Source organism: Schistocerca serialis, chromosome 9, assembly GCF_023864345.2.
Source record: "Schistocerca serialis cubense isolate TAMUIC-IGC-003099 chromosome 9, iqSchSeri2.2, whole genome shotgun sequence".
Taxonomy (NCBI): domain Eukaryota; kingdom Metazoa; phylum Arthropoda; class Insecta; order Orthoptera; family Acrididae; genus Schistocerca; species Schistocerca serialis.
In genome coordinates, this window is record NC_064646.1 from 211,765,241 (window position 1) to 211,784,666 (window position 19,426).

The window sequence follows — 19,426 nt, forward strand, 5'->3', positions numbered from 1 at the left end:
TGCCAAGGTCACAGAGTACCAGTGCTGTTGCCTCCTTGTCTTCAAATTGTGGCGTTATTGTTTTAACTACGTCAATTACTGTTGTTGTCGTTGACTTGCCCTTTCAAAAGTTGTGCTGCGTATGATGGACTCCACCATCTTAGATAGCACTGAAATTAAATACACCTATCAGTTAAAACACTGACCTGCTGTCGGCAAAAATCCGTCCAGGCGATAGCAATGTCATCTGCCAAGGAATGACTGCTAGTCAGACACACACATGGTGCACGTATTACCAGTGAGCGTGCTGCCCATGTGTAGAACGGGAAGGCGTGCGATCTGTCTGAGTTTGACCGAGGGTAGGTTTTGATAGCCCAGAGACTCGGCACAGGCTCTTTGGAAACTGAACTACTTGTTGGCTGTTTGAGGAGTGCTGTGGTGGGCCGGCCGTAGTGGCCATGCAGTTAAAGGCGCTGCAGTCTGGAACCGCAAGACCGCTACGGTCGCAGGTTCGAATCCTGCCTCGGGCATGGATGTTTGTGATGTCCTTAGGTTAGTTAGGTTTAACTAGTTCTAAGTTCTAGGGGACTAATGACCTCAGCAGTTGAGTCCCATAGTGCTCAGAGCCATTTGAACCATTTAGTGCTGTGGTGAGTATCTTCAACATCTGGTGAAACGGAGGTGAAACCAGATCCAGATGTCTTGGGTTTGGGCGACCACACCTCATTTCAGATGTCAGACATCACAGGCTGGACAGACTGATAAAGCCGGCCGGTGTGGCCGAGCGGTTCTAGGCGCTTCAGTCTGGAACCGCGCGACCGCTATGGTCGCAGGTTCGAATCCTACCTCGAGCATGGATGTGTGTGAAGTCCTTAGCTTAGTTAGGTTTAAGTAGTTCTAAGTTCTAGGGGACTGATGACCTCAGATGTTAAGTCCCATAGTGCTCAGAGCCATTTTAACCATTTGAACAGACTAATAAAACAGGACAGGCGGCGAACTAACATCAGTCCTTAATGCTGGGCAGAGTACAAGTGTACCTGAACACACAGTGCACGATGCACCTCCGCAGCTGACGACCCATGCATATGGCAATGTTAACACCACGAATGAGCGTTACATGGCCTGAAGGATCCTGCTACGTTCTTCATCATGCCAATGGGAGGATGCGAATCTGTCGTCTTCCAGGGGAACAGTTTTTTGACACCTGTACTGTTGGATGGAGACAAGCTGGCGGCAGCTCCATTATATTCCAGGGAACATTCATTTGGGCATCAATGGGTCCCGTGGAGCATGTGCTAGGCACAAAGACGACCATATTGCAAGTCCTTTTCAGGTGATGCCACATCGGCGATTTGCGAGTCAATGATGATGAAGGACACACAACACCTAGTCCCATGCCGAGTATCGAACCCAGGCCTCCTGAGTGGCAGGCGGCAACGCTACCACTACACTACGGAGGCAGACAAGGCAGCGGCGCTCAGAATTAAAACACTCCCTGATAAGGAGACGTTAGAGAGTTACACATCCCGATAAGAAGGAGACGTTAGAGAGTTACACATGACCGAAAAAGTACTACTCAAATCATCCCTACAATCCAACAAAGCCCAGCCCAAATGCTACAAGTTCTTCTCCGTTCGCAGTGACCCGTTCTGTATCTGGAGAGTAGCCCATGCAAACTCGCTAGAATTAGAATTTATATAGTCACAAACAAGACTATTGGGTTACATCACGTAAGCTATGTGAAACACTTTCGCGAATGAACGCTGGCCATGCTGGTCCTCATAGACAAATGATATATTAGTAGTAGTATGCTTTTCTTGTATATACTAGGCTAAAATTTTGTTCTTTTCTCTGGCTCATGCCGTTGGGACGTCAATTAAAAATGGCTGTCGCTGGACTCAATGATATCCCAGTATTATGTTAGGCCCCCGTTTTTCCTTATCTAGTGTCCTACTTAGACCGCTATTAAGATTTCTCATTTCATTTTTTTTTTTTTTTTTTTTTTTTGCTTCTGAATTTTGTTTAGGACATAAGTATTCAAATGTTATTTTGGTGGTGTTCATGTTGCTCTCGTCAGCACATCTTTGAACACTTTAACTGAGGAGGTGCCACTGACAATATTCATTAACCGAACAATAGTTGCACAGAGTACAGAGAAGTGCATTGTAAATACTGTTTGTTAGAATTTAAAACACGTAACATGCCTGCACAAGGTCACACAAGCGATTCATTCTGTAGTCACATACTGCAGTCACCCCACCTGGTAATACAATGCTCTTTACCTATCGACTCTATAAAAATTTATAATGCAATTGCTGATAACTTTGTGATTCGACATATATAAATTTATTACTCTACATTAGGTAATCATCCACGTGAAACATTCTATTCGAACCGTCTTATCGCTATCGACGAAAAATGACTGCTTCCATGGTTCCCAGTGCTTCCTCATCAACGTCTTCTCGTATTCCTCTTACTTTAAAACACTCGTTCCCATGTAGAAGAACTGTCCTGCACCAAGCAGAAGGGACACATGTGCTCCCTCAATTTCCCCGCATTTCGACGTACACTCCTGGAAATGGAAAAAAGAACACATTGACACCGGTGTGTCAGACCCACCATACTTGCTCCGGACACTGCGAGAGGGCTGTACAAGCAATGATCACACGCACGGCACAGCGGACACACCAGGAACCGCGGTGTTGGCCGTCGAATGGCGCTAGCTGAGCAGCATTTGTGCACCGCCGCCGTCAGTGTCAGCCAGTTTGCCGTGGCATACGGAGCTCCATCGCAGTCTTTAACACTGGTAGCATGCCGCGACAGCGTGGACGTGACCCGTATGTGCAGTTGACGGACTTTGAGCGAGGGCGTATAGTGGGCATGCGGGAGGCCGGGTGGACGTACCGCCGAGTTGCTCAACACGTGGGGCGTGAGGTCTCCACAGTACATCGATATTGTCGCCAGTGGTCGGCGGAAGGTGCACGTGCCCGTCGACCTGGGACCGGACCGCAGCGACGCACGGATGCACGCCAAGACCGTAGGATCCTACGCAGTTCCGTAGGGGACCGCACCGCCACTTCCCAGCAAATTAGGGACACTGTTGCTCCTGGGGTATCGGCGAGGACCATTCGCAACCGTCTCCATGAAGCTGGGCTACGGTCCCGCACACCGTTAGGCCGTCTTCCGCTCACGCCCCAACATCGTGCAGCCCGCCTCCAGTGGTGTCGCGACAGGCGTGAATGGAGGGACGAATGGAGACGTGTCGTCTTCAGCGATGAGAGTCGCTTCTGCCTTGGTGCCAATGATGGTCGTATGCGTGTTTGGCGCCGTGCAGGTGAGCGCCACAATCAGGACTGCATACGACCGAGGCACACAGGGCCAACTCCCGGCATCATGGTGTGGGGAGCGATCTCCTACACTGGCCGTACACCACTGGTGATCGTCGAGGGGACACTGAATAGTGCACGGTACATCCAAACCGTCATCGAACCCATCGTTCTACCATTCCTAGACCGGCAAGGGAACTTGCTGTTCCAACAGGACAATGAACGTCTGCATGTATCCCGTGCCACCCAACGTGCTCTAGAAGGTGTAAGTTAACTACCCTGGCCAGCAAGATCTCCGGATCTGTCCCCCATTGAACATGTTTGGAACTGGATGAAGCGTCGTCTCACCCGGTCTGCACGTCCAGCACGAACGCTGGTCCAACTGAGGCGCCAGGTGGAAATGGCATGGCAAGCCGTTCCACAGGACTACATCCAGCATCTCTACGATCGTCTCCATGGGAGAATAGCAGCCTGCATTGCTGCGAAAGGTGGATATACACTGTACTAGTGCCGACATTGTGCATGCTCTGTTGCCTGTGTCTATGTGCCTGTGGTTCTGTCAGTGTGATCATGTGATGTATCTGACCCCAGGAATGTGTCAATAAAGTTTCCCCTTCCTGGGACAATGAATTCACGGTGTTCTTATTTCAATTTCCAGGAGTGTATTTTCCCTCAATTTATACGTGTTTTCCGTCATTTTTCGTAATTTTATCGATTTTATGTTACTTCTACCTATTTGATCATGACATCACTTCTCGTGTCATATTCTGAAATTGCTTGTAGATGTAGTACAGTTGCCTACACCTAGGGCAAATCAACTTTTTTTTTTTTTTTGGTGGAGTGGCGTAGTATAGCACTGTACTCGAATGCATCCAGTCACCTCCAACTACATATTCTACAGTTACAGTGTGTTTGCTCTGTTTTCTATATGTCTGTGTCTGTGCATGTGTTACAGATGGCTTCCATGTCCCAAAATGGACCCGCATTGGTGTTCGAGTATGGTTCTGTCATGCATTATATCGAGAGCAATGTTGGGATGCAGATTCACAGTATGTGCATCCACAACACGTTGCATCTGGGATATGATGTAATATCCAGGGTGATGTTCAGAGGCAGAACCACAACACGTCACATCTGGGATAGGGATCGAAGATGGATCAACTGTATGCTACGTCTGAAGATGTGTTCTATGGAACTACTAGTGGTAGGGAAGAGTCATGGGAGCCGTCCACAGCACATGCGGAGACACATCTGCCCACTGGTATGCTGTAGATTAGCACATAATGACTCACTGATATGACTTGTCAGAGGTGGAGAAACAGTCTTGGTCGAGAGGCAACACCTTATGAGAATGGCCAGCACCAAAACAGTGATTACGTTGATGACTGCTATATGAGGGATCAATCGAAATGGAACACCAAAGCATCTGATACCCCATCACTGTGAGTCATGAGTTTAAATGTAGAAGTCATCAATCATCTTCAGACAGCTGTTGGGAAACGCTCCACAATACCGCAAAACTCTTCCAGTTTCCTTATATTGTGACTGTCTTTTATATTAACCATCCAGTGAGTGTGTTGTGGAAGCAGCAGCAACATCATTTACGCCATGTGATGTCCAGTTTTCTGTGGGAGACAATGAGTCAACACGTGTTAATGTCAGTTTAGAACCTGACACAGACCTTGCAGTCATGGTGGAGAAAACAAAATGTATGGCGGTGTACAAAGCTGTAATAATACTTCGTTTGGACGTGTAACAGCAGAAAAACAATGTATCAGACAACAAAACAGGGGCCCTGTCTTGCGACTGGCAGTCTGTGGGATATGGCCATCTGACACACAGGCGATGAAACTTTTCACTAGGCTGTGCATGCGACTTCGATCACTGGCCACTGATCAAATGGATCAATACTTTATTTATTTATTTATTGTTCCGTGGGACCAAATTAAGGAGAAGTCTCCATGGTCATGGAACGAGTCAATACATGAAATTATAACACGATAGTAGAAAGAGATAAAATGAAATATAAAAAACATATTCAGGCTACAAGTCGTGAGTTTAAATAAAGAAAATCAACAATGTCACACTGGAATTTGCTTAATGTTTTAGCTCTTCCAGGAGCTCCTCGACAGAATAGAAGGAGTGAGCCATGAGGAAACTCTTCAGTTTAGACTTAAAAGAGTTTGGGCTACTGCTAAGATTTTTGAGTTCTTGTGGTAGCTTATTGAAAATGGATGCAGCAGAATACTGCACTCCCTTCTGCACAAGAGTCAAGGAAGTGCGTTCCAAATGCAGATTTGATTTCTGCCTAGTATTAACTGAGTGAAAGCTGCTAACACTTGCGAATAGGCTAATATTGCTAACAGCAAACGACAGTAAAGAAAATATATACTGTGTGGGCGATGTCAGAATAGTAAATGTAATATGATCACCACACAAGCTCAATGCTAGCAGACAGACAGGGTTTGATTTCGATATATTGGAAGAGAGAGATGCAGTAAAGTCTCATTGAGTTTTCCGTCAGATGAAGTTAGAGGAATTTTATAGTTCATAGTTTTTCTGTGAGACGGTACGAAATGACAGTGATAGAATGTTTGGGTGACAGACGTGAATGAGCCTGAGGGCACAGATCTCCTTCAGCATGCAATACCTGTATGTAGTTTTGAGACGCACAGCAATGCAGTAGCAAAACCCTCATCTTTCTTCCAGTTCTACTTCCAGTTCCTGTATTGTCTTTTATACTTCCTTATGTTGCAGGAGTAAACTTCATTATGGCGCCGGTCTTACACGTCGTACACCGTTGGTGGAACTACGATAAAATGCCGCCAATTGGTCAAAAAACACGATCCTCTCGCATTAACTTAGGTCAGTATGTTTCGCCACAGGATGCAGAAGGTCATAGATACAGCGCTCTCTGACTTCAGCTCAGTTTCGACTTAAATTGGGACAATCACATGGACGAAGCTGAAGGGAGAGCGGGACAGAGACTGAAGAACAGTTACTGGGTGCAGAGGGACTGTCTAAAGCCACGTTGCAGATTTGCTGCAGCAGATAGGTTCAACAAAGGTGACTCGTTTCGAGACATGAGTGTGGCACGAATATGATTCACCAGTGACTGTAATCATTAAAAGACGTGTCCATAGCATCCAGCGCAAGTATATGGTTGAATGGAAAGACTTGGGTTAAAGTCGCAGACAGACTTTCTACTAGAAAGCGTAACGCTATCAGCGACTCTTGCATGTGCCTGTAGAACCAGGACCACATTTTATGCAGGGTGGCTTGTAACATAGTTGTTGTGATTGTGTTTTTAATACGGTGGTCCTTACACGAAATCTATGTTACCAGTAGTCGAATCCTGTCATGCAAACTGACTCTCATGATCAATTTAGTTAATTAGCCTATAAATCTGATGTCAGTGTCGTGCCACCATGCGGGTGGAGGTGACGGCTAGGGTACAGCAGATTTCTGTGGTGATATCTCTCAGCAACATTTCAGTCTCTCACTTGCACGGGGATAGAACACCATCGTAATAAAATCAGACGTATTATCCAGTTTATAGGGTGATATGTTGTACTAACCTGATATTTACAACTTCTTTGTGCTGTTACCTTAAGACACTTCATATGTGGTGGGGCGTTTGGTTACTTTAAGCATGAGTTCTAAAGTGAGGTGGCTTCTTGTGACAGAGGTAGATCTTAGCAATCTGTCGTAATCCAAAAATGGGTTTAATATTCTAGTCCTGTGATGCATGGCGTAACAGATCAGAAAAGATTATTTCCTACCTGATCAGAAAAAACGTAGAGGAAATATAGCCTATGCCATACTGTTATAGGATTTTCACAACAGGTAACGTTATTTAACGATGTGAGAATGCATGTATGCCTCGGTTTCTTCTGTCTTAGAAAATAACTCGTATAAAATGTAGAAATCTACATTTCACTTGAGAAAATCGTGGAGTATGGTCAACAACATCTCTGCCTTGGATTGGGTAAAGTAGATTTTTTAAACCACTATGTCTATGTTGGGTGGAATTGATTAGAACTACTGTATATGTCCAAGCTGCAGCTGCTTGTTGTGGCTGGCTGCAAGGGTGGTCATGAGGCTTTGGCAACCAGAAATAACGGATTAGCTTAGCCTGTGATGGGTACAAAGATTGCACTGACTTGTCTGATGTTGCCCATGGCAGTGGGGGATAGTGAAGTGACCAGTGTGCTGACTGAACGGCGACAGAAGTGGATGCATGTGTGTTGCATGAGGGAAGATTCAAAATGATAGGTGTTTGTGTCCAGCGACATATTGCTATCATCCGAATTCTTACAACTCCAATCATTCCCGAATGCCCTACGTGGCTGGAGGTGGTGTACTTTGGCATACATGTGCATCCACAACTGCAGCTGCGATAGTGGCTGTAATTTTCACCTATCTCTGAACGTCGGCACTGACAGTATACGACGGGCCCAGGCAAAGGCGTACCCAGGATCTGAACTAGGCGGGGGGGGGGGGGGGGGGCAGGTCATACTAGTCTTAGGAACCAAGGACTCGAGACAACATACAGCACTTCTTATTAAATAAAACAGTAAACCAGTGAAAAACTGCTTTTAATAAACATTTTAAATACAAAAATGCACTTGTACAATCCGAGATAACATGCGGCATTTCTTATTAAATAAAAGAGTAAACTAGTGAAAAACTGCGAATATCTTCTAGGGGGGGGCAGCTGCCCTCCCTCCCCCTCTGCCCCTGGCTGGGTACGCCCATGGGCCCAGGCATCTGGGAAATGAGTGTATGGGATGTGCGAGTGCTTCAGCACCTTCTGACATCTACTCATGGCAGTTACTGGATCGTGGTTTAAGTGTGTTGTGTTAAGTGCTTCTTAGTACATCACAATTGACTCTGTGTCGCAGTGGTATTGTTGTTGTGTCTCTACCCTGTCACATGGTAGACGTTTCCTCCTCCTTCAGAATGTGGTGCAGAGGACTAATTTTGGAATTGTATACTACTTTAAAAACCATACTGCAATGTCAAATTCCCGATTGAACAATTTGTTGTTTCTGATGATAATATTGCGAAAGCGCGTCTATCCAGCTCCTCCCACAAATTGTTTAAGGACATAACATGCAACAGCTAAAATATGAAATTTTCAGCTACCTCCAACATGATGGACTTCCTACCAAATGATCTAACTGTGCCGGTATCCACCGATAGGTGGCAAGGACGAAAGAATCCAGTAGGGTTTGGAAACCAGGTTGTTGCAGGATCGAATCTTGCTAAATATCTCAATCCTGGTATCCACCAATAGGAAGCAGGGAAAAATTGTCCCACACAAAGGCTATCGATTTCATTAATTAGTCAGTCTGTTAGAGTGAGCGAATATTTCCAATCCATCCACAGCTATGGGTTCATCAGGTTAACGCTGCTTTGTTTACAGTTCAGTCCAACTGGAAGTGGCACTCTACTGGATGAGAGAGAAAGAGAGAGAGAGAGAGAGAGTGTGTGTGTGTGTGAGAGAGAGAGAGAGAGAGTGAGAGAGAGAGAGTGAGAGAGAGAGTAGGTGTTTCGACATGAATTTCTCGTTGTAGCATTGTAGGATTGCCGCCACTTGACGCTTTTGTTCAGGCATTAGCGCGACATCTGGTCCGTCAGTTACGGAACCCAAGCAGACACTTCCTGGGCAATGGCGCATGCCGAGCGACCGCTACGGTCGCAGGTTCGAATCCTGCCTCGGGCATGGATGTGTGTGATGTCCTTAGGTTAGTTAGGTTTAATTAGGTCTAAGTTCTAGGCGACTGATGACCTCAGAAGTTAAGTCGCATAGTGCTCAGAGCCATTTGAACCATCTGAACCAATGGCGCATGCTGTGGCCACTGACAGACAAGTAGCTTTGCAGGACGCCGAGCAGCCTGTGTGTGCTGTGGCGCAAGTGGCATTTTGTGGTGAGCAGTGTATGGGCGATGGTGAGTGGTGCTTGCTTTATGATCGAAAGATTTTTAACAGTGTAATTACATGTGATGACTGTTTCATGACGGTATTCCTTGCACAATCTGAATAAAAAGAAGCGATTGATTTAATTATTTCTTTCCGATGTACTTTTACAAGACCTACATCTTCCCAAACAATACAGAAGGATGAGCAAGATAGATTTTGTATAAATAACCAGTATTACATCTGCTACGTAATTGAATTTTCTGTCGTGAGATCCAGCACAGTGCTACCAATTTCCAGGTACTGGAGGTGGGAAGGTAGGGTTGGGGTATTTATCAAGCGGAGAGGTTAATTAATTGATAAATTTAATTAAGCAGTCAATCAAACTGATAGAATGGGAGGGGGCTATTCGAATAACTCAGGCCTGAATGTGTACCTGTATCTGCCAGGGGTAGGTTCAATGGTTGGACGTGTCCTGAGGGGTTCGTAGGAGGAGGGGGAAGGGTGGGGGGGGGAGGTTTCTCAGAAGCACCGATTGTCCCCCCAGGGTCATAATCCATTTAGCACAACAATAGGTTAAATACCTGTCAATCAAAAGAGAACAATAGGTTTGCCCCTGAATGTATACTTGCCCCTGATGTATATTTGTCCCTGATGTAGGCAACCCGAAACAGCGAATTGTGTTGAATTTAGCCTGCTGGTAGAAATCCTTGGGTAACAGAAGAAATATTGAATTTAATTGATGAAAGGAGAAAATATAAAAACGCAGTACATGAAGCAGTAAAGGGAATACAAAAGACTCAAGAATGAGATCGACAGGATGTGCAAAATGGCTAAGCAGGGATGGCTAGAGGACAAATGTAAGGATGTAGAGGCTTATCTCACTAGGGGTAAGATAGATACTGCCTACAAGAGATCTTTGGAGAAAAGAGAGCCACTTGTATGAATATCAAGAGCTCAGATGGAAACCCAGTTGTAAGCAAAGAAGGGAAAGCAGAAAGATGGAAGGAGTATATAGAGGGTCTATATAAGGGCGATGTACTTGAGGACAGTATTATGGAAATGGAAGAGGATGTAGATGCAGATGAAATGGGAGATACGATACTGCGTGAAGAGTTTGACAGAGCACTGAAAGACCTGAGTCGAAACAAGGCCCCAGGAGTAGACAACATTCCATTAGAACTACTGATGGCCTTGGGAGAGCCAGTCTTGACAAAACTCTACCATCTGGTGAGTAAGATGTATGAGACAGGTGAAATACCCTCAGACTTCAAGAAGAATGTAATAATTCCAATCCCAAAGAAAGCAGGTGTTGACAGATGTGAAAATTACCGAACCATCAGTTTAATAAGTCACACTTGCAAAATACTAACGCGAATTCTTTACAGACGAATGGAAAAACTGGTAGAAGCAGACTTCGGGGAAGATCAGTTTGGATTCCGTAGAAATATTGGAACACATGAGGCAATACTGACCTTACGACTTATCTTAGAAGAAAGATTAAGGAAAGGCAAATCTACGTTTCTAGCATTTGTAGACTTAGAGAAAGCTTTTGGCAATGTTGACTGGAATACTCTCTTTCAAGTTCTAAAGGTGGCAGGGGTAAAATACAGGAAGCAAAAGGCTATTTACAATTTGTATTGAAACCAAATGGCAGTTATAAGAGTTGAGGGGCATGAAAGGGAACCAGTGGTTGGGAAGGGAGTGAGACAGGGTTGTAGCCTATCCCCAATGTTATTCAATCTGTATATTGAGCAAGCAGTAAAGGAAACAAAAGAAAAATTCGGAGTAGGTATTAAAATCCATGGAGAAGAAATAAAAACTTTGAGGTTCGCCGATGACATTGTAATTCTATCAGAGACAGCAAAGGACTTGGAAGAGCAGTTGAACGGAATGGACAGTGTCTTGAGAGGAGGATATAAGATGAACATCAACAAAAACAAAACGAGAATAATGGAGTGTAGTCGAATTAAGTCGGGTGATGCTGAGGGAATTAGATTAGGAAATGAGACAATTAAAGTAGTAAAGGAGTTTTGCTATTTGGGAGCAAAATAACTGATGATGGTCGAAGTAGAGAAGATATAAAACGTAGACTGGCAATGGCAAGGAAAGCGTTTCTGAAGAAGAGAAATTTGTTAACATCGAGTATAGATTTAAGTGTCAGGAAGTCGTTTCTGAAAGTATTTGTATGGAGTGTAGCCATGTATGGAAGTGAAACATGGACGATAAATAGTTTGGACAAGAAGAGAATAGAAGCTTTCGAAATGTGGTGCTACAGAAGAATGCTGAAGATTAGATGGGTAGATCACATAACTAATGATGAAGTACTGAATAGAATTGGGGAGAAGAGGAGTATGTGGCACAACTTGACAAAAAGAAGGAACCGGTTAGTACGACATATTTTGAGGCATCAAGGGATCACAAATTTAGCATTGGAGGGCAGCGTGGACGGTAAAAATCGTAGAGGGAGACCAAGAGATGAATACACTAAGCAGATTCAGAAGGATGTAGGTTGCAGTAGGTACTGGGAGATGAAGAAACTTGCACAGGATAGAGTTGCATGGAGGGCTGCATCAAACCAGTCTCAGGACTGAAGACAACAACAACTTTATGTGCTTTAGCTAACGCAGATTTTTGCGCTAATCGTTGCACATATGGAATGCATTCTCTGATATCATAGTTACGTGGCTGCTGCTGTCAATAATGGTACATAAAGCTACTGACCCTACTGTTATGGAGACGATGGGAAAGAGTTCAGTACTGCTCTCCTTCTTCTTCTCATCTGCGAGCACATCCCGTATGTCCTCACAGCCGATGAGATAAATATTTTTGTTTATTTGTCTGTAATTATGACCCTTGCGGGATGTTCTCCCAAGTCTGTGGCGTCAGCTGTTGTTGCCATTGTTATTGGAAATCGACAGTGGGTTAGAGCCATGCAGTTCCACTCGCTCGCCGTTACAGTTATGAAGCGCTGGCCATTATTGCCGTTGTCAGATTGTTGACCCTGTGTCTGGTCCCGCCAATTAGTTTGGGTTCTGTAGTCATTGTGAATATGGCAGTCATCATTGCCATTATTGTGTCTACCGTTAATTTGGTAGTTACTATTTTGCCTGTTTTGGTTATCACGTGGCCTGTTGTTCCTGCCCAACTTATAACTGGTTTGTCCGTTTCATTCGTTGTTTTCATATTTGTTGCATCTTTCTATGACCATAGCAAATTCCTGCAGAAATTGTCTAAAGCATCCGCATTTGAATTTTGCGCCGCCTGAAGAAGGCTTGTTGATAAATAAAAGGTTTGTACGATATCCTCTTTCGAATATGGCGTGTACTTCGAGCATCTTTAGGGGTGTTTTGTTCCGTTAAGCCTCTAGCACTGGACATATGGTGATTTCTATTTGACAAGAGATTGTTCTGCTCATGGCCAGTAAATCTACCTGATTTTTTCTATAAATGCCTCAAGAGTGTCCCAACAATCTGCAGCGTGTCACATTTTGTCGACCGCACTGCCGTCCATGTGAATGTATAAGAATTCAAATTTTGCGTACAATGGCCAAGACGCGGGAAACGTGTACTGAAATTGTCTGTACCAGGCAATGGGGTAAAGTGGGCCATTTTCCTTGAACGTTGAAAATTTCCTGTTCGACCGATAATGTTTGAAGTCAAACAGCAAATCTGCCATTCTGACATGCTTGCGTCCGCCTATGTGGTACCATAGGAGGTAAGCGAGTTTGGGACAACAGGTTAACTGTTGATCAATGGGATTGTGTTGTTGGTGTGTGCATCTCCAGTTGTCACCGCATCCTCAGTGACTCTGATACTTTAATAAACTGTTTCGAATTTATTTGCATTTTCTTCCCGAAAAGTGGTGACCTATTTAGAAACCATTTCTAATTTTTCCTCCACTTTTTGCAGATGTGTGGCGTTTTGGTCAAATATTATTTGTCTGCAGTAAACCCGTTCGTAACTACCTGCAATTCTTTAGTAGCAGTCCAAATAGCATGTTTTGCTTGTTTTATTGCTATGAGTGACGTTTTCTTAGCTACTGCAGTGTTCGATCTAGCCAAACGGGTGTCTCTCTTGGCAGATAGTCGTTTGTTCGACTTCAGAGACGTCTGCGTGCAGTGAATCAATCTTCGTAGTCACCGCCAAATGATTGTCCTCATTTTGTTGACGTAATTCTCTTTAATCTTACTCATCTGAGCTTTGCGTTCGGCTAATTCTGCTTTCCGTCGCTGTTCTAGATTTTCCACACTGTGTGGCGTCGCTCATTCGGCAAGCATGGCTACTTGACCCTTAACTCTGAAAGCGTGACACCTACTTTGGGAACGCATCCGGGCAAAATCTTTTGTGTAATTGTCAGTGACTGGATTTACGATTTGCGTTCGGTTCTGATTATCACACGGACTGCCGTGTTGTTGAACGTGTTCGCCTAAGTTTCCAGAATCTTCTGACCGTGAATGACCTTCACTAGAAGCTGTGATCTCATTACTCTGGGTCACGCGTCTGTCTGACTGATCCGAGAGCGGATTTATAATCGGCAGTCCGTATAACATCTCAATCGTAAATTCGTTATCTCCGCTTACAGATTCTTCGTCCCTTCTGTCTTGTCGTTCCATGGTGTCTCTCATATTTGTTTGATTTCCCTGCCTAAGGAGTCCAGTGCGGCTCTGAATCAGCATTCATAACTAGCTGGTGTTACGAGATACGAGCGGCGCGTAGCAACGGGACTAATTGTATTTAATACGAAAATACGTTAAAGAACCTAACCATGTACTATTATACCCAATACAACTTAGATATTAACGATGAAATGCTGATGCAACACCGTTGTGCTAGAGCACATTTTCATTGACGTAACGCAGAAGCCACGAGAACCGAACTATTGCCATAGAAGGTAATACCCAGTGAAAAGTAAACACGTCAGATTAGGAAATTCACGCAACCAGTTAAGGTAACGCGAGTCTGCGATTGGCCAGTTGTAAGAAACTACCTGTGTGCTGAGAGACAGAGTGTGATAAAAAAATATCTTTCAAAATACTGAAAAATGAACAAATCTGAATACCTTGTTTTTGTATCAGAAGATTTCAGGGTACGTTTTTAAAAGGAGAGTCGCCTATTCTGGGAGGCGACCTTCAAGTTCTCCTTAACTACCATGAGGCGATATCCAAATGAATTATTTACTGAACCCGGAATTCTATTATAAATTCCTCCAATGCGATTCGTATGCGCTTAATGACATCTGACTATGCAATCAACGCCACTGTTGAAAAATCGGAATGGGTGAGGTCGCGTATCTCACAGAAAGTAGTTATGCATGTGAATAACATCAAGTTAACCCCACCAAAAATTTTTGACTAGGATGTAAGATAGGTTTGGTGTGTCAATATATGCAGTCTGAAATATTGGAAAAGAATTACATTTACTCCATTTGAGAATTCTCATATGCCGACCGAAGTGGCCGAGCGGTTCTAGGCGCTACAGTCTGGAACCGCGCGACCGCTACGGTCGCAGTTTCGAATCCTGCCTCGGGTATGGATGTGTGTGATGTCCTTAGGTTAGTTAGGTTTAAGTAGTTCTAAGTTCTAGATTACTGATGACCACAGCAGTTAAGTCCCATAGTGCTCAGAGCCATATTTTAACCAAATCTCATATGTTCATAGATCGCTTTAACGGGGTGATGTCTCTTGAGTGTGGACAGATTAAAATCTTAACAAAGAAAAGGAGTATAACATGAACCGACAACTATAAAACAGAGAATTTGGATTCGCACTTTCCCTTAGCGGAATGAGACCACATGATTTTAGGTCACGTTCTCTCCATCAGAATCCATTCAAAGAAAAATTGTGAGAATGTGCTGCGATGCTCATCGATGCAGATGGCCATCCGTTTAAATTCTATAAATTGTAAGGCTGATCGCGCGTATATTACCTATCCTGCCACTCTGCTCTACGATAAGGGCCGCAACCATCTGTCCAGGTCGTGTTGTTATGCTGATCAGGTGTGATGTCGACATGTCGTAGCAACCACGGCGGCGCGTCTGCATGACACAATTCCGCGAAATTATATGGAGTTTTGGATAAGTACGCAGCTACTCCACAATTATTCCGTATCGCCCAGTACAGAGTACTGCGCCCTTGTCGGACCGACTCCGAAACACGAGTCTCTCATTTCTACCACTGAGCGAGGTGGCGCAGTGGTTAGCACACTGGACTCGCATTCGGGAGGACGACAGTTCAATCCCGTCTCCAGCCATCCTGATTTAGGCTTTCCGTGATTTCCCTAAATCGTTTCAGGCAAAAGCCGGGATGTTTCCTTTGAAAGGGCACGGCCGATTTCCTTCCCAATCCTTCCCTAACCCGAGCTTGCGCTCCGTCTCTAATGACCTCGTTGTCGACGGGACGTTAAACACTAACCACCATCACCATCATTTCTACCAAAATCTGGTGCAGCTTGCCACTCCGCATCTGTGTTCGTCCAATCGCAATATTTTAACAAATTTTTAACGAATGAGCGCTACTCCCATTCGAATGTAGGTGCGTGGGAACCACTGCTAACATCTCTACCAGGGAGATGGCGGTGCTGGTGCAATTTTGATATAAACTCGATATACAAATTAATTAAATTGATCAATGAAATATCCTCCCAACCCCGTTCACCACCACCACTACCTGACAACGTCATGTGTTTTTCTCAACATGTATATGGGTCCCCGCCCCCTCCCTCCTACCCACCTACCCTATTGGTGGGAATTTCGAATTATGACGAGAATATCGAATTTTGGCGGGAATTTCGAATTTAGGTAGGGATTTCCTTGTCGCAGGGCAGTGCTCACGTTCTACCCCACCCCCCCAACCTGTTAATCGCAGGAGATTACCAATGGCGGAGCCCTTTCTGGGACTTGAACCCTGGTCCTTCTGGACGGAAAGCCCTACTGCAGCCCCCCCCCCTCCCGCCCTCCACCCCCTCAGCCCATATGCGGGAAAGAGGAAGGTTAGGTTGGGAAAATGGAGTAATGATCGGTCATAATTAGGTAATTAGTCATAAAGATAGGGCCTAATTACACAATTATATGTGTAGTGCTACACAAGGACTACCTAAAATCGCAATACAATTCAAAAATTGATGATTTCATCCAACTCGTGTTATCCTGCTGGAAGAACCACTCGAAACTAGAGGCAGATGCACTCAGACTTTGTCCTTCACCCACAAGCTGCTAGGAAAAAGGTTGGGGTGGAAGGTACTATCTTTATTTTTTTGTGGGAATTGTGTTTAATTGACAAGATGCTGGTGTTGGGCAGAGAGGAGTTTATTAACTGTACTACCTGTAAGCATACAGCCGAGAGCTGTACCTATCGCTGTTTGACGATAGAGTTCGATATAGGCACCTGCTTGACGATCACCCAGTAGCCCAGGTAATCGAAGCCAATAAATGATGCCACAGCTGATGGAAAACGCACCACTCTTCTAATTATACATCGAAATCGCCTTAAAAAAAAAGGAAAAAAAAAACAGCACTCGCAATCGGTTCGTCATAATGCGACATATGTACTGGGGATTGGGAAAAAAGTATTGCAATAACACGACTACTGCAAAAGCAAACCTAGAAGATTGCAGAGGGGCAGCAGTAGCAGCTGTGTTCTCCTCAATGGGCGCTCACGAACCAACCAACTTGGAGGCAGGCTCACCCCGACCTCCGCCCTATCCCTCCCTCCTACTCCTCACCATAGCTACGGATAGAGGTCTGTTCTATCTTGCTGCTAGTGATCCACAACGAGATCCTTCTGGTGGCATTGATATAGTGTCTCAAGTCTGTAGAAATCAGTCACAGATAGACAAAAGGGCAACAAGAGAGTGCTTCCTGCAAACTGATTAACGTATTTCTCAGGAAGACAGGACCTCTCTGGACCAACAACGAAGTTCTGCAGAACTCTCCAGATTGCTTTTTCAAAAGTCTGCTGCTTGGAGAACAGGCAGACTGCCTCCGCCACCTCTCCCGACCACAACCTCTGTCGTATCTGAGACCAGAGTCTTCCACTGCTGTGGCCCCAGGGCAGAGTATGTGGCTGGATTCTCAATTCGGCATTTCTTCGCTAATGCAAAAGGGAAACTTAGTGGCATTGCCATACCCTACATACCGCCCTCCTGGTCGGGCGCAGCTGCCTGGAGACCACCACACACACAAACACACACACACACACACACACACACACACACACACACACACACACACACACACATATATATATATATATATATATATATATATATATATATATATATATATATCACCAAATTACGCTGCCTAAGGCGCTGCAGTCATGGACTGTGCGGCTGGTCCCGGCGGAGGTTCAAGTCCTCCCTTGGGCATGGGTGTGTATGTTTGTCCTTAGCATAATTTAGGTTAAGTAGTGTGTAAGCTTAGTAGGGACTGATGACCTTAGCAGTTACGTCCCACAAGATTTCACACACATTTGAACATTTTGAACCAAATTACGGTTGGTTCTTACAAACAATATTATTCCTTAAGTTTTAAGGAGAAGAAGCAATGCATTTATCAGACTTAAGACATTCCCTAGAGTGTTCTGTACGAGAGTGGACCGATGTCACATGTATCACCTTTAATAATGTGGCGGGGGGGGGGGGTTCGGAGTACAAGACAGATGTCGTACATATCAGCGATACTACCTAACATCGAACCAGGACTTCATTGTGCAAGAGGAATGCTACCAGAGCTGTGGTGATGCTCCTGTAAACAAAAATAAGGCTGTTACATCTCCTTTGGCTACTGATGGTGATGCTTACTCCCACATAACAAGTTGCTGCTCAATGTATCTGCAATCGAAAATGTTCATGCTGGTTTCTCTTCGCTCTATTTCCTAGTGAGAGGTAGCTGCATCTGTCAAAACTGCATCTGTCGATTGAATGTGCGGAACACTGTTATGGATTGGGTTATATATGTTTTGCCTTCTTTAATACACTACTGGCCATTAAAATTGCTACACCAAGAAGAAATGTAGATGTTAAACGGGTATTCATTGGACAAATATATTATACTCGAACTGACATGTGATTACATTTTCACGCAATTTGGGTGCACAGATCCTGAGAAATCAGTACCCTGAACAACCACCTCTGGCCATAATAACAGCCTTGATACGCCTGGGCATTGAGTCAAACGGAGCTTGGAAGGCGTGTAGAGGTACAGCTGCCCATGCAGCTTCAACATGATACCACAGTTCATCAAGAGTAGTGACTGGCATATTGTGACGAGCCAGTTGCTCGGCCACCATTGACCAGACGTTTTCAATTGGTGAGAGATCTGGAGAACGTGCTGGCCAGGGCAGCAGTCGAACATTTTCTGTATCCAGAAAGGCCCGTACAGGACCTGCAACATGCGGTCGTGCATTATCCTGCTGAAATGCAGGGTTTCGCAGGGATTGAATGAAGGGTAGAGCTAGGGGTCGTAACACACCTGAAATGTAACGTCCACTGTTCAATGTGCCGTCAATGCGAACAAGAGGTGACCGAGACGTGTAACCAATGGCACCCCATACCATCACGCCAGGTGATATGCCAGTACGGCGATGACGAATACACGCTTCCAATGTTCGTTCACCGCAATGTCGCCAAACACGGATGCGACCATAATGATGCTGTAAACAGAACCTCGATTCATCCGAAAAAATGACGTTTTGGCATTCGTGCACCCAGGTTCGGCGTTGAGTACACCATCACAGGCACTCCTGTCTGTGATGCAGTATCAAGGGTAACCGCAACCATGGTCTCTGAGCTGATAGTCCATGCTGCTGCAAACGTCGTCGACCTTTTCGTGCAGATGGTTGTTGTCTTGCAAACGTCCCCAGTATGTTGACTCAGGGATCGAGACATGGCTGCACGATCCGTTACAGCGATGCGGATAAGATGCCTGTCATCTCGACTACTAGTGATACGAGGCGGTTGGGATCCAGCACGGCGTTCCGTATTACCCTCCTGAACCCACCGATTCCATAGTCTGTTAACAGTCATTGGATCTCGACCAACGCGAGCAGCAATGTCGCGATACGATAAACCGCAATCGAGATAGGCTACAGTCAAACCTTTATCGAAGTCGGAAACGTGATGGTACACATTTCTCCTCCTTACATGAGACATCACAACATTTCACCAGGCAACACTGGTCAACTGCTGTTTGTGTATGAG